Below are 24,188 nucleotides of genomic sequence, written 5' to 3' on the forward strand. Positions count from 1 at the left end.
AAGATACCTTTTTGGATTACATAGAATATAATGTGTCACGTCGTAATTGGTAAGGTTAAACAATTTTCTTGTAGAACAGTCACAGAGGACAACAGATGCATAATGGAAGTGAAGAGAACGATTGCACTATCAGAAGAGGCATTTGTGATTAAGAGAACCCTTTTAGCAAACATGAATACAGATGTCAAATTAAGTGTTGCAAAGTTATTCCTACGGAGTGCACTGTTTCACGAAATTTGGACTCTGGGTAAACTGGAAAGGAATGAACTTGACGTTGTTGAAATATGGATATGGCGAAAAATGACAAGAACGACCTGGACATAAAGGAAAACCGATCTGGAATTCTTAAGGGACGTCAAAGTAGAGGTAAGATTATCAAAGGAAATGGAAGAGAGAAAAATAAAATTTATTGCACATGTTATGAGACACAACACCTTCATCATTAACAATCTTAAAAGGAAAATGCTAGGAAAGAAAGGAGATTGATGGACAAGGATGAAGGATTTTGAAAACACTGACAATAGGACAGGAAGCGACAATTACATGGGACTGAAACAAATATCCAATGACAGCAGGAACTGGTTGCAGTGACAAGGTATTTATCTTTAGAATATGTCTGAATGTGTAAACCTTGTGTACATGCAGAAAGGAACCCATGCAGACACCAGGCAGAACCGTACTGGGGTAGGATAGTTGATCGGGGTGGGGTGGGGAGAGGCGTATAGGGAGGTAGTAGGAGCACTAGGTGCGTGAAGTTATCTTTCGCCAGTTTATATTAGATGCTGGCCCATTTTTAAATGAAGAGAGACTAAAACAGCAAGAACAACCATTCAGAAACAAATTTGAAACCTAACAATACCGTAGTCCAAAATTTTCGTACACAATACATTTATTAAAATTAACACCAATACTTTAAGAAGTAGAAACTCCTAATTTTAAAAAGTTATTGTTGTTGTTGTGGTCTTCAGTCCGAAGACTGGTTTGATGCAGCTCTGCATGCTACTCTATCCTGTGCAAGCCTCTTCATCTCCGAGTAACTATTGCAACCTACATCCCTCTGTATCTGCTTAGTGTATTCATCCCTTAGTCTCTCTCTACGATTTGTAACCCACACACTTCCTCCAGTCAGGAGAGGTGGCAAGGGGGAGGGTCTATGGGGGCTATACCCCCTCCCCCCAATGGAGTATCGTATTACACTGGATAAAAGGACTTCAGAAATCAGCGAATATATTACTTCAACAGATTCAATCATTATTTTTATAATTATGTAGCAATATAGGTTGCAATGTATTACAAACACATTTTAACAAAAGAATAAGAGCGGCAAACAGCTTACTACCTAAACCAATAAATATCATTTAACATAAAATGGAGGTCTTATTATTTATTAATATACATTTTTTACCCTGAACTCCAAAACAGTTACAAAAAACTAATTTCAGCAAAACCAAATTAACAAGTTTGTCGGTGGAGGACCCCAAACTCTCCTTTTGTTAAGCGACATTCCATTTTTCCAAACCCCCTGCCCCCCCCCCCCCCCCCATTAGCCCCCCCTCCCTTCACCAACTTCTAGAATCTCCCCCGCCTCCAGTACTAAATTGGTGATTGATTTCTCACAATGTGTTCTACCAACCGATCCCTTCTTTTGGTCAGGTTGTACCACAAATATCGCTGCTCCCCAGTTCTGTTCTGTACCTCCTTATTAGTTACGTGATCTACCCATCTACTCTTCAGCATTTTTCTGTAGCAAGTTCTTAGATTCCATATATTGTTGAAGGTGTGTTTCTTTTGCTTCCAGATATATCGATAGTTAGTTTCCAAATTCCATTTTACCAAAAGCACTCCAGATCGTATTTGCTCTTCTGTTTTTCTTTTACTGGCAACCCAGTTGTTTTCTTCAACTGCTCTAAGCCCAGAAACTCATGAACTTGTGGTGCGACTTCATAGCTGATTTGTCAAATTTTCTTTTCGATTTGGAGACTACAGAATTTGTTTCTTTCTTCAGGATATCAAGTGCACTCGTACTATGAAAAACAATGAATTTTATTAAACCAAGTGATAACTGGCGAGAGCCTGAAAAGTGTGCTGCCATAAATGGATTTATAAAGACGGTTGGTTGTAGTATTTCTTTCAGATATTTTTTACACAGCCAGCTACTGTTAACATACACTGAAGAGCCAAAGAAAGTGGTACACCTGCCTAATATCACGTAGGACCGCCGTGAGCAGGCAGAAGTGCCGCAAACAACGTGGCACGGACTCGACTAATGTCTGAAGTCCTCCTGGAGGGAACTGACTCCATGAATCCTGCAGGGCTGTCCATAAATCCGTAAGCGTACGAGTGGGTGGAGACCTCTTCTGAACAGCGCGTTGCAACGCATCCCAGATATGCTCAATAATGTTCATGTCTGGGGAGTCGGCTGGCCAGCGGAAGTGTTTAAACTCAGAAGACTGTTCAAAATGGCTCTGAGCTTAAATCTTGATAACCTGCCTCTGTAGCAGCAGTAACTGATCTAACAACAGCTCCAGACACTTGTCTTACAAAGGCGTTGCCGACCGCAGCGCCGTATTCTGCTTGTTTACATATCTCTGTATTTCAGTACGCATGCCTATACCAGTTTCTTTGGCGCTTCAGTGTAGATATAACACAACGTTCACGAGGAGTAGGCAGCGCGCGCTGCTACCACACATAGGCTGTGTGTGTGCGCGCGTCAGTGTTGCTGTTTTCTGCCGCGCTGTAAAGCTGTTGACGGGCCATCGCTGTTGGTCCCTTCCCAGCCGGAGATTTCCGCCCACGATATTGCGGTGATACCGGAGGCCGTAGCGCCTTCTGAGCCACATGTCGCACCCGGACTTCGATCCATCGGCTGGTCGCTGGAAGCAGGGGACGGCGGACTTATTTTTTCGCCTTGGGGTCGCCTGATACCAACATAAGGCTGCAACATCCTACCCCCATTCTTCTCTCCTTTCGGCTCGTGTCGAAGGTGCCGCCGGAATACGAGAACGGCCTGGCGGCGCCAATACGAGAAAAGTTGGCACAACTGGGTCACAGGCGAGAGCCGCCCTGACGGGGAAACCCCCTGTCCCTGTCGACGGCGAAAGATGACCGGCGGGCTTATGTGCCGGGGGTTACCCGGAGACACTGGGGCGTATTGCTTTAGCTCAGTCCCTCGCGACAGAAGTTTCACGAGTGTCTGAGCCGCCATAAGTATTTCAGTCTCTTTTTAGTTAAAAGCAATAAAAAACAGTGAAGGTGAGTTGCACTAAACTATTGATGTACTGCAGATCTAGTAGACAAGAGGCTCTGGGATATGAAAAGTACCGTAGTCAAGACTCTACATTTTGTTTAAATGCAGTACAATGAAATGACTTAAAACTGAAATATTATTGTTGACCTATTGCTGTGTTAATAACCTATAACATTAAGAGTTTCTGTGAAGATACTCTTCGATACAGTAGAGGGAACAGGCCTACAGATATTTAATTCACTCTTATACTTCATCAGGCGATAGCTGTTTAATATGCTCTGACAAATTGCTGAATATGTTTGTACTCATGCACCTAACTGCTCTCTGTGCCAACTGAAGGCTATTGTTCTTACATTCGTGCGTTTTCCTATGTTTTTGAGACAAAATTTTGGTAACTAGAAGAAGGCAGATTAAGATTTAAAGTCCTGCCGACGAGGAGACCACTACAGATTGAACACGAGTTCGGATTGGGGAATAATGGGGGAAGGTGATGGGGTGTGCCCTTTAAAAGGAAAAATCCTGGCATTCGCCTTCAGCAGTTTTGGAGACACATGGATGGAGGTTTGATCCATCTTCTCCAATTGCGACACCTTCTTCCGTATTCAACGACAATGAACACTAATCTATACTACTATATAAAGACAAGTCGTCGTTTGATGTTGTTACCAAAAATCTCGAAACGTTATTGAGCGATTTACTTCAGATTTTTCAATGGTACTGTAATAAACGTTCGGACGGACATTTTTAAATATAAATGGTATAAATTTATATATATACTATATAGAGGGGAAACGTTTGTAGCGAAATTCTCGAACAGTTTTTGATCGATTTATTTCAGGATTTTACATGATAGGCTAGTAAACTTTCATACGGACATCAGAAACATATTTTTCTATAAATGATGTAATATTTTTATATATAATAAATAAATATTTATATGTAATGTATAAAGGGGAAGGGTTCTTAGCAAAAGTCTCGAAAAGTTCTCGATCGAATTACTATAAAGCTTTTGCACGATACTGTAATGAAGATTCTGGAGGAGACAGTCTCCATCTTTTCAAGCAACAACGTACAGCTTTTCTGTTAAAACGGACTGTGAGAATGAAAACGCTGTGCTGCGATCTGATGTGTCGTGAAATTGTGCGATTTTGGCTTCGTTTTTCAGTCAATTCGATCACGATACCAGGGGATTTAAATCATTAGACAAATCGTTTTTCTCACGCATATTTTTTCCCATTATGTATGATTTTGAATAAAACTTATATACACAACACAGTTTTCTTCCTCCCAACCCGTTTTCACAGAAGACAGGGAGGTTTCCTTTAGGCTTATTGGCTTCTGATTAGAATACTGATATGGAATCTAAATTTGCAGTAATATTAAACAAAGCTAAAATTGGGAGAGGCAGAGGAAGAGGAGATGAAAACAGATGGGGGCAGAAGGAAAGGGACATAGAGAGATGAAAGGAAGAGGTGGACAGAGAGATGGGGGAGGGGAGGAGGAGATGGACAGAGAGATGGGCGAGAAAGAGGAAAGGATGTATATCCATTTCCCAAACATATTTATCAACTGCGGTGCACTGCTAGTTCGCTAGTGAACGTATATATACACTGAAATATTTGCCAAAATACGACAGTTTTTGAAGAGGTGTGAAAGATGTATTCAAAATAAAACGAGATAGAAAACATTTTCATTGCAAATTGCATTCACCAAAGATAACCTTCCCTGACTCTTTTGGGAATGGAAATGTACAGAATACATTAAATTAACTATAGCAAAAATTGACAAACTGCCTATTGGCTTCTGTCTCGGGTTCTTCGGCCGACGTTCATCTAATGATTTTTCTGACGTTTCGCCAGCACGAGTGGCTGGCATTGTCAAAGCTTCACCCTCCATTGCCACCCAATGGAGGGTGAAGCTTTGACAATGCCAGCCACTCGTGCTGGCGAAACGTCAGAAAAATCATTAGATGAACGTCGGCCGAAGAACCCGAGACAGAAGCCAATAGGCAGTTTGTCAACAAGTGGCCACGAAAGCCTTAACAATTTTGTATAGCAAAAATTGTTCTTACTACTAATGGAGCTGCACTAAGGTACTTCACTAATTCTGGCATATGGGATTTCCAATTTACATTATGATCTATACACAGTATCATAAACTTAACGCCTTTTACTTCTTGTATTTATTTGCAACATTGAACTGTTACTTCGTACGACTACCGTGTGTGAAGTATGGCGGATGCAAAATATGGGGAGCCATAGTGTATGACTTCAGGTCCCTTCTGGGAGTGATTCAGGTAAATCCGTTCTTCATTTAGCCTGATTTTACAACCACTGCAACAAAATCACAGAAACTATCAGCGTGTGAAGATCTTTTCCAGTTCCCCGTAACTGCTTAACTTTCTCGGGCATGGATGTTTGTGATGTCCTTAGGTTAGTTAGGTTTAACTAGTTCTCAGTTCTAGGGGACTAATGACCTCAGCAGTTGAGTCCCATAGTGCTCAGAGCCATTTGAACCATTTTTGAACTGCTTAACTTTTTTGGGAGTACGTACAGTGCCGGCCGCGGTGGTCTAGCGGTTCTGGCGCTGCAGTCCGGAACCGCGGGACTGCTACGGTCGCAGGTTCGAATCCTGCCTCGGGCATGGGTGTGTGTGATGTCCTTAGGTTAGTTAGGTTTAAGTAGTTCTAAGTTCTAGGGGACTTATGACCTAAGATGTTGAGTCCCATAGTGCTCAGAGCCATTTGAACCATTTAGTACGTACAGTTCTGTCATTGGCTCTCTGAGCTTATGGATAAGATTTTGAGCGACTGTTTTTGACTCCTCAAGCTGAGAAATCTTCAGCTATGGAACAATTGTGACAGGTGACTGTAAGTCTTCTAAATGAATCGAGATGCAGCATATGTACTGGTTTCCCCCTCAATACATCTTCCACGCACTTTCTACTTCTAGTTTTACTAGTTCCTAGGCAAAGAAATTCGCGCGCAGTATCACTGGGCAAGGAATATGCGGGGAAAGTTTACAGCTGCAGTACATACATTTTGTCCCTCATAACATACCTCTAATTACTCATGATTGACACCGAAATTAATAATTAAACAAATAATAGAAAGAAAAGGAAAACACGTATTTTTCTGTACAGCCAGTTGCCCGCATCTCGTGGTCGTGCGGTAGCGTTCTCGCTTCCCACGCCCGGGTTCCCGGGTTCGATTCCCGGCGGGGTCAGGGATTTTCTCTGCCTCGTGATGGCTGGGTGTTGTGTGCTGTCCTTAGGTTAGTTAGTTTTAAGTAGTTCTAAGTTCTAGGGGACTTATGACCACAGCAGTTGAGTCCCATAGTGCTCAGAGCCATTTGAACCATTTGTACAGCCAGTAATAACAACTGGATGTGCTAAGACGCTGAGACACCTGTTTCATTCCTCAGTGAAGCCAAACCTGAAACCTTAAATTTGCATCGCGAAGCTGCGGGAATGGAAATTGGTATTGATGTGCGGTTTTCGCAGAATGGAATGGTAGTCAAGGGCTCGTACTGTAATAATTCTTAGAAAGTGTATTTTTTGTGCAAATATACGCTTTTTTAAATTGATCAATGCCTATTGACGTTAACAGACTAAAAGTAGGACAAATCAGAACGTCAGCGGTGTTTAATGCAGGAGTTTAGTGCGAGTCGTTTACGAGATATCGTGTTCTGAAAAGTTCACCCACCCCAAACTGCTACACCACGAAGATGATGTGCTACGGACGTGAAATTTAACCGACTGAAAGAAGATGCTCTGACACGCAAATGATTAGCTTTTCAGAGCATTCCCACAAGAATGGCGCCGGTGGCGACACCTACAACGTGCTAACATGAGGAAAGTTTCCAACTGATTTCTCATACACAAACAGGAGTTGACCGGCGTTGCCTGGTGAAACGTTGTTGTGATGCCTCGTGTAAGGAGGAGAAATGCGTACCATCACGTTTCCGACTTTCATAAAGGTCGGATTGTAGTCCATCGCGATTGCGGTTTATCGTATCGCGACATTGCTCCTCACATTAGTCGTGAACCAATGACTGTTAGCAGAATATGCAATCGGTGCGTTGAGGAGGGTAATACGGAACGCATGCTGGATCCCAACGGCTTCATATCACTAGCAGTCGAGATGACAGGCATCTTATCCGCACGGCTGTAACGGATCGTGCAGCCACGTCTCGATCCGTAAGTCAACAGATGGGGACGTTTGCAAGACGACAACCACCTGCACGAACAGTTCGACGACGTTTGCAGCAGCATTGACTATTAGCTCGGAGACCGTGGCTGCGGTTACTCTCGACGCTGCATCACAGACAGGAGCGCCTGGGATGGTGTACTCAACGACGAACCTGGGTGCACGAATGGCCAAACGTCATGTTTTCGGACGAATCCAGGTTCTGTTTACAGCATCATGATGGTCTCATCTGTGTTTGGCGACATCGCGGTGAAGGCACATTGGAAGCGTGTATTCGTCACCGCCATGCTGGCATATCACCCGGCGTGATGGTATGGGGTGCCATTGGTTACACGTCTTGGTGATCTCTTGTTCGCACTGACGGCACCTTGAACAGTGGACGTTACACTTCAGATGTGTTATGACCCGTGGCTCTACCCTTCATTCGATCCCTGTGAAACCCTATATTTCAGCAGGATAATGTACGACCGCATGTTGCAGGTCCTGTACGGGACTTTCTGGATACAGAAAAATGTTCGACTGCTGCCCTGGCCAGCACATTCTCCAGATCTCTCATCAATTGAAAACGTCCGGTCAATGGTGGCCGAGCAACTGGCCCGTCACAATACGCCAGTCACTACTGTTGATGAAGTGTGGTATCGTGTTGAAGCTGCATGTGCAGCTGTACCTGTACACGCCATCCAAGCTCTGTCTGACTCAATGCCCAGGCCCATCAAGGCCGTTATTACGGCCAGAGGTGGTCGTTCTGGGTACTGATTTCTCAGGATCTATGCACCCAAATTGCGTGAAAATGTAATCACATGTCAGTTCTAGTATAATATATATGTCCAATGAATACCCGCTTATCATCTGCATTTCTTGTTGGTGTAGCAGTTTTAATGGCCAGTAGTGTAATTTCATCACTAAACAAGATACATGATACATCTGGAGTAATCTGTCTTAAAGCCCCTGCACAGAAGTTAACATTATGTTCATAGTGATTAAAATTCTTCTGTGTATTATGCCGCGTCATTGCTAAGAACTAACAAAAATAATAAACTAAAATCGACGTTTCGGCCGAATTGTAACGGCAAAATACGGGAGGCGATAGAAATTATTAAGCAGCCTGACAACATCAACAGAGAAGATGGCTACAAACTCCCGGCGTCCTGGCTGCCGGCCATCCCAGTCCAACGGGCCGCGAGCGGTCGCGGGGCAGAAGCTACACGGGACACGGGCGCATCTGCACAAACAGCTGTAGAGCAACTGTCAGTCCACTTCCGCGCACACCGGGAGGAAAACTTGCCGACCATTAGCCGAACGCTGATTGGCGGACAGCTACCAACAATTGACGACATGGACGTCCGCGAATAGCCTCTTTCCTTGCATCTTCCCTTACGTCATGACTAACGAATCATATTAGAGGGGCAATTAAAAGTTTTACAACAGTGACGTCAGACATCGATAATCTGTAGTAAATAGAAGCACCATTCTTTCTTTCTTTCTTTCCCTTACACCATAGTCCCGCAGCGATCGCAGGGTCGGCGCGGTTAGAACGGATTTGGCAAGGTTAGTTTTTAGGGGTGGCCGGATGCCCCTCCTGCTGCCACCCTGTACCCCCAGGGATGGAATCAGTGTACCCCAGCTATCTGCATCCAGCGTAAATCGTGAAATAGTGCGAACGTGTTTCAAATAAGTGCGACGCGTGTAACTGAGGCGAAACGTGGGGACCAGCGCGGTATTCACCTAGCGGGATGTGAAAAACCACCTAAAATCCACATCCAGGCTGGCCGGAACACCGGCCCTCGTCGTTAATCCGCCGGTCGGATTCGATTCGGTGCCGTTGCGCCTACCCGAGTCCAGGAAGCAGCGCGTTAGCGCTCTTGGCTACCCCGGCGGGTAATAAATAGAAGCACCGTATTGTGTCCCAACTACATGGTAATCCTTCCACGTCTGAACCTGACACATGAGGACATTCTCAGATGGCAGGCTCAGATGTGGAAGGGCTACCATGTGGTTGGTGCACAATACGTTGATACACCCTTGCGAATATCAGACGTGGTCCAGTGGTTAGTTGATGACTAGTGTGTCTGCCCTTCACGTTCCCATTTACTGCCACATCCACATGCCCCACAGTTCCTTGCTGCGAGAGGCGTTCAATAAGTAACGCAACACTTCTTCTTTTCTTCAGCAAATTTCGTTGAAAAATGCGGAATTTGTTGTGAGACATCGTGGAACATTCCCGCTTCTGCCCATATCGTTTCATGAAGTTCCGATAGGTGGCAGCGCTATACATGGGCTTATTTTGAAGCGGATGAGGGTTCCAAGCAGAGAGCTGTTATTGAGTTTCTTTTGGCGGAAAACCAGAGCATCGCAGATATTCATAGGCGCTTTCAAAATGTCTACGGAGGCGTAGCAGTGGACAAAAGCACGGTGAGTCGTTGAGTGAGGCGTTTGTCATCATCCCAACTGGGTGGCCCAACCCTCCGGCGTGCCGGCCTGCCGCACACAGCTGAGACTCCTGCAATGTTGGATCGTGCGGACACACTCACTCAAGATGGTCCGTGGACCACAATCAAACACCTCGCAGCATAACTGGACGTCTCTGTTGGTAGAGCTGACACACTTGCCCACCAGACGGGTTACTCAAAGATATGTGCCAGCTGGGTTCCCGCTACCTAACGAAAGACCCCACAGTGCCTGCAAATGTTTGGCCCAATGAAGGATTCATTTCGACAGAAGGAGCACGTGGATGATGGGAAATTGATGGAGGAAGACGTCGGCTCTGACGTCAACAAGTAGAGCTGTAAGATGCTGGCATACAGACCGTCTCAGTGGAGTAAGGCCGTCACAATTAGCTGAGATTATTTTGCAAAATAGTAGTTTGAAGCCGAAAGATTGGGAAATGATATAGTAGATTGGAATCATGAATAAAATTGAGCTGCTTTCAGGAAAAGTTATGTTTCATTACGTATTGAACACCCCTCGTGTATTCTGTGTCATCCCATACCTCTGATCGTAGACTAGCTGCAGCTGCACCTTGGAATTATCTTCCAACACGTTGGGTGCCTTTATCACCAATTATTCAAAATGACAGTCACTATCGCATTATTTATTTTGCCGCCAACCGGTTTCAACCCGCGATGGGGTCATGGCCGGCCGGGGTGGCAGAGCGGTTCTAGGCGCTACAGTCTGGAACGGCGCGACCGATACGGTCGCAGGTTTGAATCCTGCCTCAGGCATGGATGTGTGTGATGTCCTTAGGTTAGTTAGTTTTAAGTAGTTCTAAGTTCTAGCGAACTGACGTTCTCAGTTGTTAAGTCCCATAGTGCTCAGAGCCATTTGAAACATTTTTTGAGGGGGTCATCTTCACGGGAATTTACACTGTAAAGTTATGATATTAGTAAGTAATCATGCACGTAATCTACAAGCAATTAGTCAAAGTTACAGAAATAAATAGATTTTTATACCTATTTGGTCGCTCGCTGGAGTCGTCACCCTGCCTGTGCACGGTTGGTAACTGTGCATGGTTGGGTTCTCTGCATGAGCTTAAATAACGGCCAACAACACGTGGGCAGACGGTAACGCCCTCCACTGTGACCAACGGTAGTTACATGCTTAAGCAAGAAATCGTAAATTTTAAAGTTTGTTCCAGCTGTAATATAAAATATAATAAATAATAGTTATAACTAATTAAATCTAGAGAAATTTGCAATTATGTAAAATTCAGGTAACTGTTGTCCCATTGATTTTTCATTTTTCTTTAGTGGTAGGGACGCCTTTACCACAACACAAAGGCTCCATCTGAACGGATGTCGTGACCAGGAAGCGTAGGCTGACCGAGCCGCGACGACTTCATTTCATCTCTTCTTCCTCCTTCATTTGCTGGCGCCCCGCTAAGTGCGATGAATTACCTTTAGTTTCGTGTGAGTTACCGCTTTCGCGGAGTCTTGAAATCATGCCGGAGCGTGTGGAGAGTGGTAAGTGTCTGAGTACATGGCGAGAGAGAGCAACACGGACAGTGGTCGGGCCGTCAGCTATGTGGGAACTTGGCTATGTGCGGAGACTGATTAGTTGCGAGTGTACGGGTAGCGGCTGCATCGAAGCTCTCAACACGCCCTTCAGTGTGCTTCAGCTGAATTGTCTCCCGTTATGTCCATGCTGTGTGTTTTTGGATGCTGGCGTTTTTCATTGAGTTGAAAATACGGAATAACGACTTCTTGTGTAGCAATGGTTAGTATGGCTCGCGCCTTGATATGCCCACCTCTATGGCTCTCACTTTATGGACTTCAAAAAAAATTTTAACCACGACCGGTCTGTTTGAGTTTGATCCATGTAATGGTTAGGGCTTGTCCCTCGCGTGCGACGGTGGCTGCTTGCCATTACAGGTGGTACTTGAAGATTCGCTTACTGTTCCTTGTTTACTCTGCGAGGTGCCGGGGCTAGCAGTGTGTTTATCACTAAATTCTATTAGAATCCACATATGTAAATCATGCTCTAAGCCCCCCCCCCCTATTCTAACTCCGACTTTTGCTGTTGCACAAGGATAAAAGAAATACGCGAACTGACTCTAATCAACCCTGCTAGTGGAGTAGAAGAGAGTTTGGCACCTGCAATAATTTAATTTGATACATAAGTTAAATAAACCAAGGTTTCATTAGCATAGTGAGGAATGATAGGGTTGCTCTATCGATTAACAGAATGAAAGTTCTGTCCAAAATAACAATATGATTTATTAAGATTAAACACAGAATAGTAAAAGAAATACAGGAAATATTTATAAAACATCAAATTGGCTAAAATTGGAGATTCATACAAACACTATAAAGGTGAAGTTGTCCCTAACTTAGATCGTGAGGTTTAAGACGAAGTGGTATGTGGAGCCAATTCCTTTCCACTCAAATCTCAAGAGAGACACACAGCTAACCCAACAGTAATTGCTGCTACTCGAAACAGAACAAAGTTAGAAAAGGATGAACAGGCGCGCTCTGCTGAGCTCTGATTGTCACCTAGGAAAATCCCTATCTGCCGGTGCTGCGGACGTACATTACCAAACGGTCTTCTTATCTCCCAGAACACGATCTGGCGTACCGCAGGCGAGGGCTGGTTGCTTCGACGTCCTCGACCGAAAGGCGACTGCCGACTACCCCACAAGAGCACCCGTACAGGCCGAACACAGAACATTTCCGCCCCCACGACAGTGGCCGAGGTTAAACGTTCCAATCAGCAACTCGAAAACCGGCGGAAATTCCACTCCATTGCCGGAGCACTACCATTCCACCAATGGAGATTCTTGGCGCCAATTTCTGTGCTGATTTTGCTACGTCACGGCGCTATGCCCTGAGCAAACCAATCACCGTTACTATTTTGCAGAAAGTGCAGGAATTTTCCCGCCACAACTGCCAGGGTACACAAGTCATTCCCACGCCTCGCTGGTAGCCCGCCAGAAAGTGTTTTCGCTAAGTTTCTCCGAAGTAACGGAATCTCTAGCCCAGCCGCTACTTCACACCCCAGCGGGCGTGTCTCATGACAATGTCGGCGTCTGCAAAGCATTCACTCGACTGCCTCACACACGTCGGCTTAACCCGCCTGTCACCGGACCACCCGGGTGACGAGAGACGCTGCGTGGGAAGTCCGCGTGTGAAGGAATAGCAGCCCTCCACCGCATGCAAATAGAGAGGAGAGTCGTAAGATAGAAATATGAGAGGGGGCTCATGCCACCTCTCATAGCCCCTACGCCATTTTAGATTGTAATTGGTGAGCGGTTGGCTCACTTAGGAGCAAGGTAGTGAGTCAATCACCCAAGAACAATCTCGCAACTGGCTCCACATGCCGCACTCTATAAAGAAAATCACTGCAACTGAAAAATGCAGCTCATAGAGGGAGGATTATTTATGATGCAGCCAACTTCACCTTCTTAATATGGAACACTAACACTCACATCACACATCCATACCCAGGGAGCCCCTTCCAAACACCGATTCACGCAGACATTCACGCTCTAAATATGGCCCGGGCATCTGAGCCAAATATGGAGCAGTTTATTCTTTACAATCAGAGTTGGAGTGCTCCGCAATTAAATGCCCAAGATGTTACAACAATTTTAATCATTAAACTAACCTGAACTCACTCACACATGATACTATTTAAGTTAACAATCTCTTTGTGAGCTTTCAGAATCTAATTACAACCTCCGATTCATTCTGTCTCCCTGCAGCAAGAATAACCTTTACAAAATGTTCCCTGAACTGATGGTCCATTCACAATGACAGTGGTGGTATCTGCTTCAGTTTATGGGGACTTCAGGCACACTGTTCGCATACACACAACAATAAATACAAAATACAAAAAAAACATGGTGTGGAGAACAATACAGTAATTTGTAATAAGAATTACAGTGTAAAACACAAACACATACAAGGTATAACATACATTACAAAACCAACACTAGAGAAAGAAATTTAAGAAAGAAAAAAAAAAGGTTCATGGGGCATCAAATTGTGCATGCACATTGCACAAAGTTCACGACTGTAATGAGAATGAGGCACTAAATCACATTGTTAGAAATATCCGTAGCACTTCACTAATTACACAGTACTGACATCACATAAGGCTAAACGTCGGGTGTTGTTGCTACGTTGTGGCAACAGCAATCGGGAGTTCTGGAGTGTCTGCAGTACGCTGTTGAGATTGTAGTCAGACCCACACATATGATCACGGCAGTACGGTAGGAAGACACAGTGATAGGCTCTCCTCACGTCGATTAATTGTCTCTGAGGTCTACTCGTTGGGATACATCACTAGTCTAGGTCTCTTCTCTCGCTGGACAGAACTTTACGTTTCCCAATATTGCAGTTCGACGAGGGATGATGGCACGTGGAGTGACTCCACAAGTGTGTGATGTCATCCATACAGGACCGAACTAGGAGCGACTATTGTTAAAACTGCTCTCTAATAGAGGGGAGAAGTAAGAAATGAGACCATACATTTGTTAGTGTGGCACGATACTGCTTTGTGTATGCAGATCGGCCAATGCTAGTGAGTTGTAAAAACCCAAACAGGTGAGTATAGAGCGTCCCTTTCTGTCCTGAGGCACATGAGGCGCAGGTTCTGACACGATATGTGATCTTCTTCGTGTACTCACGACAACGTGGTCTGCCGCAGGGAATCCCTCCAAACGGCTGCCGCGTCCGGAGAGCTAGCAGGCTGTCGCGTGTGGGTCGCGTGTCAGTGTCAACGGCCAGCCCCACTTTCGCTTGTGGCCCGGCGAGGGCTGTCTGCCGCCTAATCCCTCAGGTACACGGCCCCGTGCTGTCAGCTCGTAGGACCGGATGCGCTCGCCCTTCACGTCAGGTGGGGTGCTGACGCTCTTTTCTTGCAGGTAGCCGCAGACCTCTTGTTCCCGCTCTGGCCGGCCTCCGCATTGCCACGATCCCCGTCATCTGCACAATTCTTACAAAAATCTTAAGCCTAACTTTTTCCCATGACCTTCTATGTTATAATAAATTTACATGATGAAACATTGATGGTCTGTCATTTCAGACACTCTTATTTTACTTTTATAGTTATTAATCTATGGCAATCATTATAACATCTAATCTAGACATGGAAATAATTTATTTTGATATATGTGTAGAGAACGATCTCAGTATTGTACATGGTGTGTGATAACTGATGCTATGTAATGGATGAACAACTAAATGTGCGGGCCCGCACTAAATTTCTATTAATTATATAGATAGACAGTAGACATGCTCAAGAATTAACTACCATATGCCAACGATCTACATTCTATGTCTTCTAAATAAATTATATTATTATGCAGTCTGAAGTTTTACTGAGCTATAAAGAACATGCAACTATTGTACGTTCCAACATGCAACTATTGTACGTTCGCTCGCCAGTCGTCCCTCCATCTCGGGTCTGTGGTTTCATGACCTGAAAAATAACATCCCAACAGGCGCGCGCCAAACACAACACTTGTGGTAGAAAACCCCCACAATATTAATCTAGTTATTGTTAAATCCTACAGTTTAACTTATCCTAGTATATCGTACTTTCCCTATTATTATTATTTTATTTTATTTTATTTTTTTTATACAATACTCTTACATAATTCCTGTTACGTTGAGATGTCTCGCTGCTCGCCGCTATTGCCGACAGTGATGTGCGCGCCGTACGACATGACCTCCGAGTTTTCATTCCGCCTCACTGAAACTCCAGAGACTGGGTTAGCCATGGCTATACACGACAATAAATTTATAGTTGCAACTTCCTTCTCTATCTGATGCGGTTTTCAGGATCAAAGCACACCTTTCCAGAAGCAATGTAATATGACCAAGCCAGGGGTGGTTCCTGTTGAGGATTCAGTCGCCCAACACACGCCAGCTACACCGTATGTCACGAATATCCAAGTATAAGTCCCTGGTTATTCATCTGTGACAGTCACGAGCAGCACGCTAAATCCCCAACCAGCACATTGGCATGGTAGGCTTTATGCTCGCATTTCTCTCGTCTAGGGCACCATTGGAGTCAAACGCTCACAGGATCACCCCGACTTGCAAGACAACGATGCTGGCGCAGCTCTGCAAAAAACTATACTGCCCATATTCATCCTCGAAATCACGCAATATACCACAATCTTGCCGTGCACTGACGCGTGCCTGCAAGCATTGGTATGAACGTTTCACGAACTGGTTGTGGCCGCTATTGAGCGTATCACGACTTCTCAGAACGCTTCTAAGAGCACGTTCTTGTATGCGCCCGTTTGTGCGACGTCTCGTCACTCATCTTTATCCCTTAACATGGACACCAGATAGGAAAGGACAAAAACATTGCTCATGGAAAGGTAGTCCCTCTTATCGCAACGACAGAGGAGATCCCGAACATAGACAAAAAGGAGGATAGCAGCAGTAAATTCTTATGCAAGACAACGCAGCGTGTTAATACTTTAGCAATCTTAATCTATTAATGTAACGATTATTGTTCCCCGAAGAAAGGTTCATACATTTGCCTATTCTAATATGTACACCACTTAAACTACTATTATTCCACGAACTTCTTTGTGTGAGAGAAGTGGTGGAGTCCTATGGACTAGCGTCAATCCCTTCTTAGACTCCCCCTCCTCTGACGTGCATTAGGATTTGGAGGTCTAATTTCTATCTCCCGGTTCTCCTGTTGTCCTTGATTTCGCTCTCTCCAATTACGGTCGCTTTGCCGTTCGTCATTCCTCCTGTCCCAGATTGCTTGTCTAGATTGACCCTGTTCCCTGACGTTTTGGTTTCCGTGTCTCTGGTTTCCATAACCTTGAATAGCGTAACCTTGATTTCCGTAACCCTGGTTTCCTAACTGACCAGTCCGATTATGCGATCTGTTGTCGTCTTCCCTTGCTGGCCCGTGGTATTTGTTATTTTGCGCCTTCTTCCTGTCCTTTGCGTCTTGTTTATCGAAGACTACTTCGAGTTCGCGCAGTAGACTCTTGAATGCATCTATGTCAGATCCACACTTCCCGACAAGTGTCTGTTGATACCTAACTGGCAATTTGGAAAAGCAAAATTTAATGATTTCTCCGTTGCTATATGGACTATCTAAAAACTGATTCTTCTTGAGTAAATCATCAAAAAATTTGGTTGCGCTTCTATGCCCGGACACTTCCAGTTCAGGACAAAATATTATTTCCTCTTTAATTCTGTCTTGCGTTTCCTTTGACCAGTAGGTACGCAGGAATGCACCAACAAATTCCTGATAGGTCCGACACGTCGCTGCCACACCCCGCATCTTTTCCGCGGCTTGGCCTTCGATGTGTCCACACATGAATTCTAATTTTGCGTGGGTTGGCCATGATGACGGTAATGAATTAGTAAACTGCGTCACCCAGCTCTTCGGATGCATCGACCCTCCATTATCTCTGAACTTTTGGAATTTTAGTATCGACAGGAAGTGATTGTGATCAAAATCCTGTCCGATCCTCGCACTGGTGTTGTCACTCGTTTCCGATACTTGCACGTCTGTTGAGTGTCCTGATCTATCTTGCTGATAACTGTGACGTGCTACCTCTGTATCACAGTGGAAGTGGCACTCCGAATTCCCTCTCCTAAGTGGACTACCATTATTTGAACTATTACTAGGTGTTTCTGCGTGTGCATTGTTAGTTCCGCACTCTGTCACTGGGCTGGAGCACGGCGGGCTTTTCCTCGGAGACACAATTCTGTGTACTCCATCATTGGTATCCGAACGCGCAGTGCTCGTGTGCCCGTTTCGCTCTAGTTTTGCTATCCGACTCTCTACTTCTTTCATTTGTTTCGTGATGTTCGTAACCGCAATATTACCTTGGGTTTTTAAGAACGCTAGGGATTTTGAGTGGGCTTGTGTCGCACGTCGCAAGCGACCTGCGAGTTGAGAAGTTACTTTTGCAACTTTCATTGCCCCCATTGCTGCCGTTTTGGCTAGGCCTGCTACTTTTTGTGCTACCAGTGACATCTGTTTTGCTTCTCCACATTCTTTCTTTATTGTTAATAATTCCCCACGAATTTCCCTTATATGCGAAATTATTGCCTCCGTGTCCTTCTTACGCTGTTCGTCAGCTTCTTCTTTCTCCTTCTTACGCTGTTCGTCAGCTTCTTCTTTCTCCTTCTTGCGTTGTTTCTCATCTTCTTCCTTCTCCTTCTTACGTTGTTCGTCAGCTTCTTCTTTCATTGATCGTAGGAAGCTTAGTATTGGGTTAACGTCATCTTCTTGATCCTCTTCAAACATGGGCGATGTAACTCGGGACACCTGGGCGCTAGAGCTCTGACGTGACCGAGCTGGCCTCTGTCTGCACTCGTTCGTTTGACTATAAACTTCTGCTACCGTCTCGACCTGTGTGCCTGTCTCTGTTCCATCCTCCAATTCACTATCATAATCATGGCCGCGACGTTGCTCTAAGATCGCGTCCAAATCACCGTGCCCATCAATGACCCTGTCGTCCTGTCCTGCTAAAAATGTGCCCATCTCATCTCCGAACCTATCCCCGTCAGTAAACTGCCCCTTATCCATTATAGTATCCACTTTTGTTTTAGCTTCGCTCACTAATAGTCGTGCCTTACTTCTCGTGATCATTCATGAGAAACAAAATTTATCCAAAATACACAATAAAAATAATCTACTCCCTGTATTTTTACACATAGACATAAAAATTTCAACAACGCTGTTCCAACGCTGTAATCACAAACACAATTTGATGTGGTACAGAAACCGCACACAAATCCGACAAAGTGCGATGTGGTACGCACACCACATCAACGAAACACAAAAAACAATGAACAAAAAAAATATATACACTGAAAACAAAAACTGTAATCATTCGCCGCTACTTAAAACTAAACGCGGAATTACCAGAAAAAAACTTGAGTATTAATCAATAAAAAAATTAGAGAAAAAAAATTTGAATGTTCGTACTAAGAATACTGTTTGTTAATCAGTGATTCTCAGGAAAGATCCGAGGCTAAGGGTCGCCATATTATGCGAGGTGCCGGGGCTAGCAGTGTGTTTATCACTAAATTCTATTAGCATCCACATATGTAAATCATGCTCTAAGCCCCCCCTATTCTAACTCCGACTTTTGCTGTTGCACAAGGATAAAAGAAATACGCGAACTGACTCTAATCAACCCTGCTAGTGGAGTAGAAGAGAGTTTGGCACCTGCAATAATTTAATTTGATACATAAGTTAAATAAACCAAGGTTTCATTAGCATAGTGAGGAATGATAGGGTTGCTCTATCGATTAACATAATGAAAGTTCTGTCCAAAATAACAATATGATTTATTAAGATTAAACACAGAATAGTAAAAGAAATACAGGAAATATTTATAAAACATCAAATTGGCTAAAATTGGAGATTCATACAAACACTATAAAGGTGAAGTTGTCCCTAACTTAGATCGTGAGGTTTAAGACGAAGTGGTATGTGGAGCCAATTCCTTTCCACTCAAATCTCAAGAGAGACACACAGCTAACCCAACAGTAATTGCTGCTATTCGAAACAGAACAAAGTTAGAAAAGGATGAACAGGCGCGCTCTGCTGAGCTCTGATTGTCACCTAGGAAAATCCCTATCTGCCGGTGCTGCGGACGTACATTACCAAACGGTCTTCTTATCTCCCAGAACACGATCTGGCGTACCACAGGCGAGGGCTGGTTGCTTCGACGTCCTCGACCGAAAGGCGACTGCCGACTACCCCACAAGAGCACCCGTACAGGCCGAACACAGAACATTTCCGCCCCCACGACAGTGGCCGAGGTTAAACGTTCCAATCAGCAACTCGAAAACCGGCGGAAATTCCACTCCATTGCCGGAGCACTACCATTCCACCAATGGAGATTCTTGGCGCCAATTTCTGTGCTGATTTTGCTACGTCACGGCGCTATGCCCTGAGCAAACCAATCACCGTTACTATTTTGCAGAAAGTGCAGGAATTTTCCCGCCACAACTGCCAGGGTACACAAGTCATTCCCACGCCTCGCTGGTAGCCCGCCAGAAAGTGTTTTCGCTAAGTTTCTCCGAAGTAACGGAATCTCTAGCCCAGCCGCTACTTCACACCCCAGCGGGCGTGTCTCATGACAATGTCGGCGTCTGCAAAGCATTCACTCGACTGCCTCACACACGTCGGCTTAACCCGCCTGTCACCGGACCACCCGGGTGACGAGAGACGCTGCGTGGGAAGTCCGCGTGTGAAGGAATAGCAGCCCTCCACCGCATGCAAATAGAGAGGAGAGTCGTAAGATAGAAATATGAGAGGGGGCTCATGCCACCTCTCATAGCCCCTACGCCATTTTAGATTGTAATTGGTGAGCGGTTGGCTCACTTAGGAGCAAGGTAGTGAGTCAATCACCCAAGAACAATCTCGCAACTGGCTCCACATGCCGCACTCTATAAAGAAAATCACTGCAACTGAAAAATGCAGCTCATAGAGGGAGGATTATTTATGATGCAGCCAACTTCACCTTCTTAATATGGAACACTAACACTCACATCACACATCCATACCCAGGGAGCCCCTTCCAAACACCGATTCACGCAGACATTCACGCTCTAAATATGGCCCGGGCATCTGAGCCAAATATGGAGCAGTTTATTCTTTACAATCAGAGTTGGAGTGCTCCGCAATTAAATGCCCAAGATGTTACAACAATTTTAATCATTAAACTAACCTGAACTCACTCACACATGATACTATTTAAGTTAACAATCTCTTTGTGAGCTTTCAGAATCTAATTACAACCTCCGATTCATTCTGTCTCCCTGCAGCAAGAATAACCTTTACAAAATGTTCCCTGAACTGATGGTCCATTCACAATGACAGTGGTGGTATCTGCTTCAGTTTATGGGGACTTCAGGCACACTGTTCGCATACACACAACAATAAATACAAAATACAAAAAAAACATGGTGTGGAGAACAATACAGTAATTTGTAATAAGAATTACAGTGTAAAACACAAACACATACAAGGTATAACATACATTACAAAACCAACACTAGAGAAAGAAATTTAAGAAAGAAAAAAAAAAGGTTCATGGGGCATCAAATTGTGCATGCACATTGCACAAAGTTCACGACTGTAATGAGAATGAGGCACTAAATCACATTGTTAGAAATATCCGTAGCACTTCACTAATTACACAGTACTGACATCACATAAGGCTAAACGTCGGGTGTTGTTGCTACGTTGTGGCAACAGCAATCGGGAGTTCTGGAGTGTCTGCAGTACGCTGTTGAGATTGTAGTCAGACCCACACATATGATCACGGCAGTACGGTAGGAAGACACAGTGATAGGCTCTCCTCACGTCGATTAATTGTCTCTGAGGTCTACTCGTTGGGATACATCACTAGTCTAGGTCTCTTCTCTCGCTGGACAGAACTTTACGTTTCCCAATATTGCAGTTCGACGAGGGATGATGGCACGTGGAGTGACTCCACAAGTGTGTGATGTCATCCATACAGGACCGAACTAGGAGCGACTATTGTTAAAACTGCTCTCTAATAGAGGGGAGAAGTAAGAAATGAGACCATACATTTGTTAGTGTGGCACGATACTGCTTTGTGTATGCAGATCGGCCAATGCTAGTGAGTTGTAAAAACCCAAACAGGTGAGTATAGAGCGTCCCTTTCTGTCCTGAGGCACATGAGGCGCAGGTTCTGACACGATATGTGATCTTCTTCGTGTACTCACGACAACGTGGTCTGCCGCAGGGAATCCCTCCAAACGGCTGCCGCGTCCGGAGAGCTAGCAGGCTGTCGCGTGTGGGTCGCGTGTCAGTGTCAACGGCCAGCCCCACTTTCGCTTGTGGCCCGGCGAGGGCTGTCTGCCGCCTAATCCCTCAGGTACACGGCCCCGTGCTGTCAGCTCGTAGGACCGGATGCGCTCGCCCTTCACGTCAGGTGGGGTGCTGACGCTCTTTTCTTGCAGGTAGCCGCAGACCTCTTGTTCCCGCTCTGGCCGGCCTCCGCATTGCCACGATCCCCGTCATCTGCACAATTCTTACAAAAATCTTAAGCCTAACTTTTTCCCATGACCTTCTATGTTATAATAAATTTACATGATGAAACATTGATGGTCTGTCATTTCAGACACTCTTATTTTACTTTTATAGTTATTAATCTATGGCAATCATTATAACATCTAATCTAGACATGGAAATAATTTATTTTGATATATGTGTAGAGAACGATCTCAGTATTGTACATGGTGTGTGATAACTGATGCTATGTAATGGATGAACAACTAAATGTGCGGGCCCGCACTAAATTTCTATTAATTATATAGATAGACAGTAGACATGCTCAAGAATTAACTACCATATGCCAACGATCTACATTCTATGTCTTCTAAATAAATTATATTATTATGCAGTCTGAAGTTTTACTGAGCTATAAAGAACATGCAACTATTGTACGTTCCAACATGCAACTATTGTACGTTCGCTCGCCAGTCGTCCCTCCATCTCGGGTCTGTGGTTTCATGACCTGAAAAATAACATCCCAACAGGCGCGCGCCAAACACAACACTTGTGGTAGAAAACCCCCACAATATTAATCTAGTTATTGTTAAATCCTACAGTTTAACTTATCCTAGTATATCGTACTTTCCCTATTATTATTATTTTATTTTATTTTATTTTTTTTATACAATACTCTTACATAATTCCTGTTACGTTGAGATGTCTCGCTGCTCGCCGCTATTGCCGACAGTGATGTGCGCGCCGTACGACATGACCTCCGAGTTTTCATTCCGCCTCACTGAAACTCCAGAGACTGGGTTAGCCATGGCTATACACGACAATAAATTTATAGTTGCAACTTCCTTCTCTATCTGATGCGGTTTTCAGGATCAAAGCACACCTTTCCAGAAGCAATGTAATATGACCAAGCCAGGGGTGGTTCCTGTTGAGGATTCAGTCGCCCAACACACGCCAGCTACACCGTATGTCACGAATATCCAAGTATAAGTCCCTGGTTATTCATCTGTGACAGTCACGAGCAGCACGCTAAATCCCCAACCAGCACATTGGCATGGTAGGCTTTATGCTCGCATTTCTCTCGTCTAGGGCACCATTGGAGTCAAACGCTCACAGGATCACCCCGACTTGCAAGACAACGATGCTGGCGCAGCTCTGCAAAAAACTATACTGCCCATATTCATCCTCGAAATCACGCAATATACCACAATCTTGCCGTGCACTGACGCGTGCCTGCAAGCATTGGTATGAACGTTTCACGAACTGGTTGTGGCCGCTATTGAGCGTATCACGACTTCTCAGAACGCTTCTAAGAGCACGTTCTTGTATGCGCCCGTTTGTGCGACGTCTCGTCACTCATCTTTATCCCTTAACATGGACACCAGATAGGAAAGGACAAAAACATTGCTCATGGAAAGGTAGTCCCTCTTATCGCAACGACAGAGGAGATCCCGAACATAGACAAAAAGGAGGATAGCAGCAGTAAATTCTTATGCAAGACAACGCAGCGTGTTAATACTTTAGCAATCTTAATCTATTAATGTAACGATTATTGTTCCCCGAAGAAAGGTTCATACATTTGCCTATTCTAATATGTACACCACTTAAACTACTATTATTCCACGAACTTCTTTGTGTGAGAGAAGTGGTGGAGTCCTATGGACTAGCGTCAATCCCTTCTTAGACTCCCCCTCCTCTGACGTGCATTAGGATTTGGAGGTCTAATTTCTATCTCCCGGTTCTCCTGTTGTCCTTGATTTCGCTCTCTCCAATTACGGTCGCTTTGCCGTTCGTCATTCCTCCTGTCCCAGATTGCTTGTCTAGATTGACCCTGTTCCCTGACGTTTTGGTTTCCGTGTCTCTGGTTTCCATAACCTTGAATAGCGTAACCTTGATTTCCGTAACCCTGGTTTCCTAACTGACCAGTCCGATTATGCGATCTGTTGTCGTCTTCCCTTGCTGGCCCGTGGTATTTGTTATTTTGCGCCTTCTTCCTGTCCTTTGCGTCTTGTTTATCGAAGACTACTTCGAGTTCGCGCAGTAGACTCTTGAATGCATCTATGTCAGATCCACACTTCCCGACAAGTGTCTGTTGATACCTAACTGGCAATTTGGAAAAGCAAAATTTAATGATTTCTCCGTTGCTATATGGACTATCTAAAAACTGATTCTTCTTGAGTAAATCATCAAAAAATTTGGTTGCGCTTCTATGCCCGGACACTTCCAGTTCAGGACAAAATATTATTTCCTCTTTAA

This window comes from Schistocerca nitens, chromosome 12 (genome assembly GCF_023898315.1).
Source record: "Schistocerca nitens isolate TAMUIC-IGC-003100 chromosome 12, iqSchNite1.1, whole genome shotgun sequence".
NCBI classification, from domain to species: Eukaryota; Metazoa; Arthropoda; class Insecta; order Orthoptera; family Acrididae; genus Schistocerca; species Schistocerca nitens.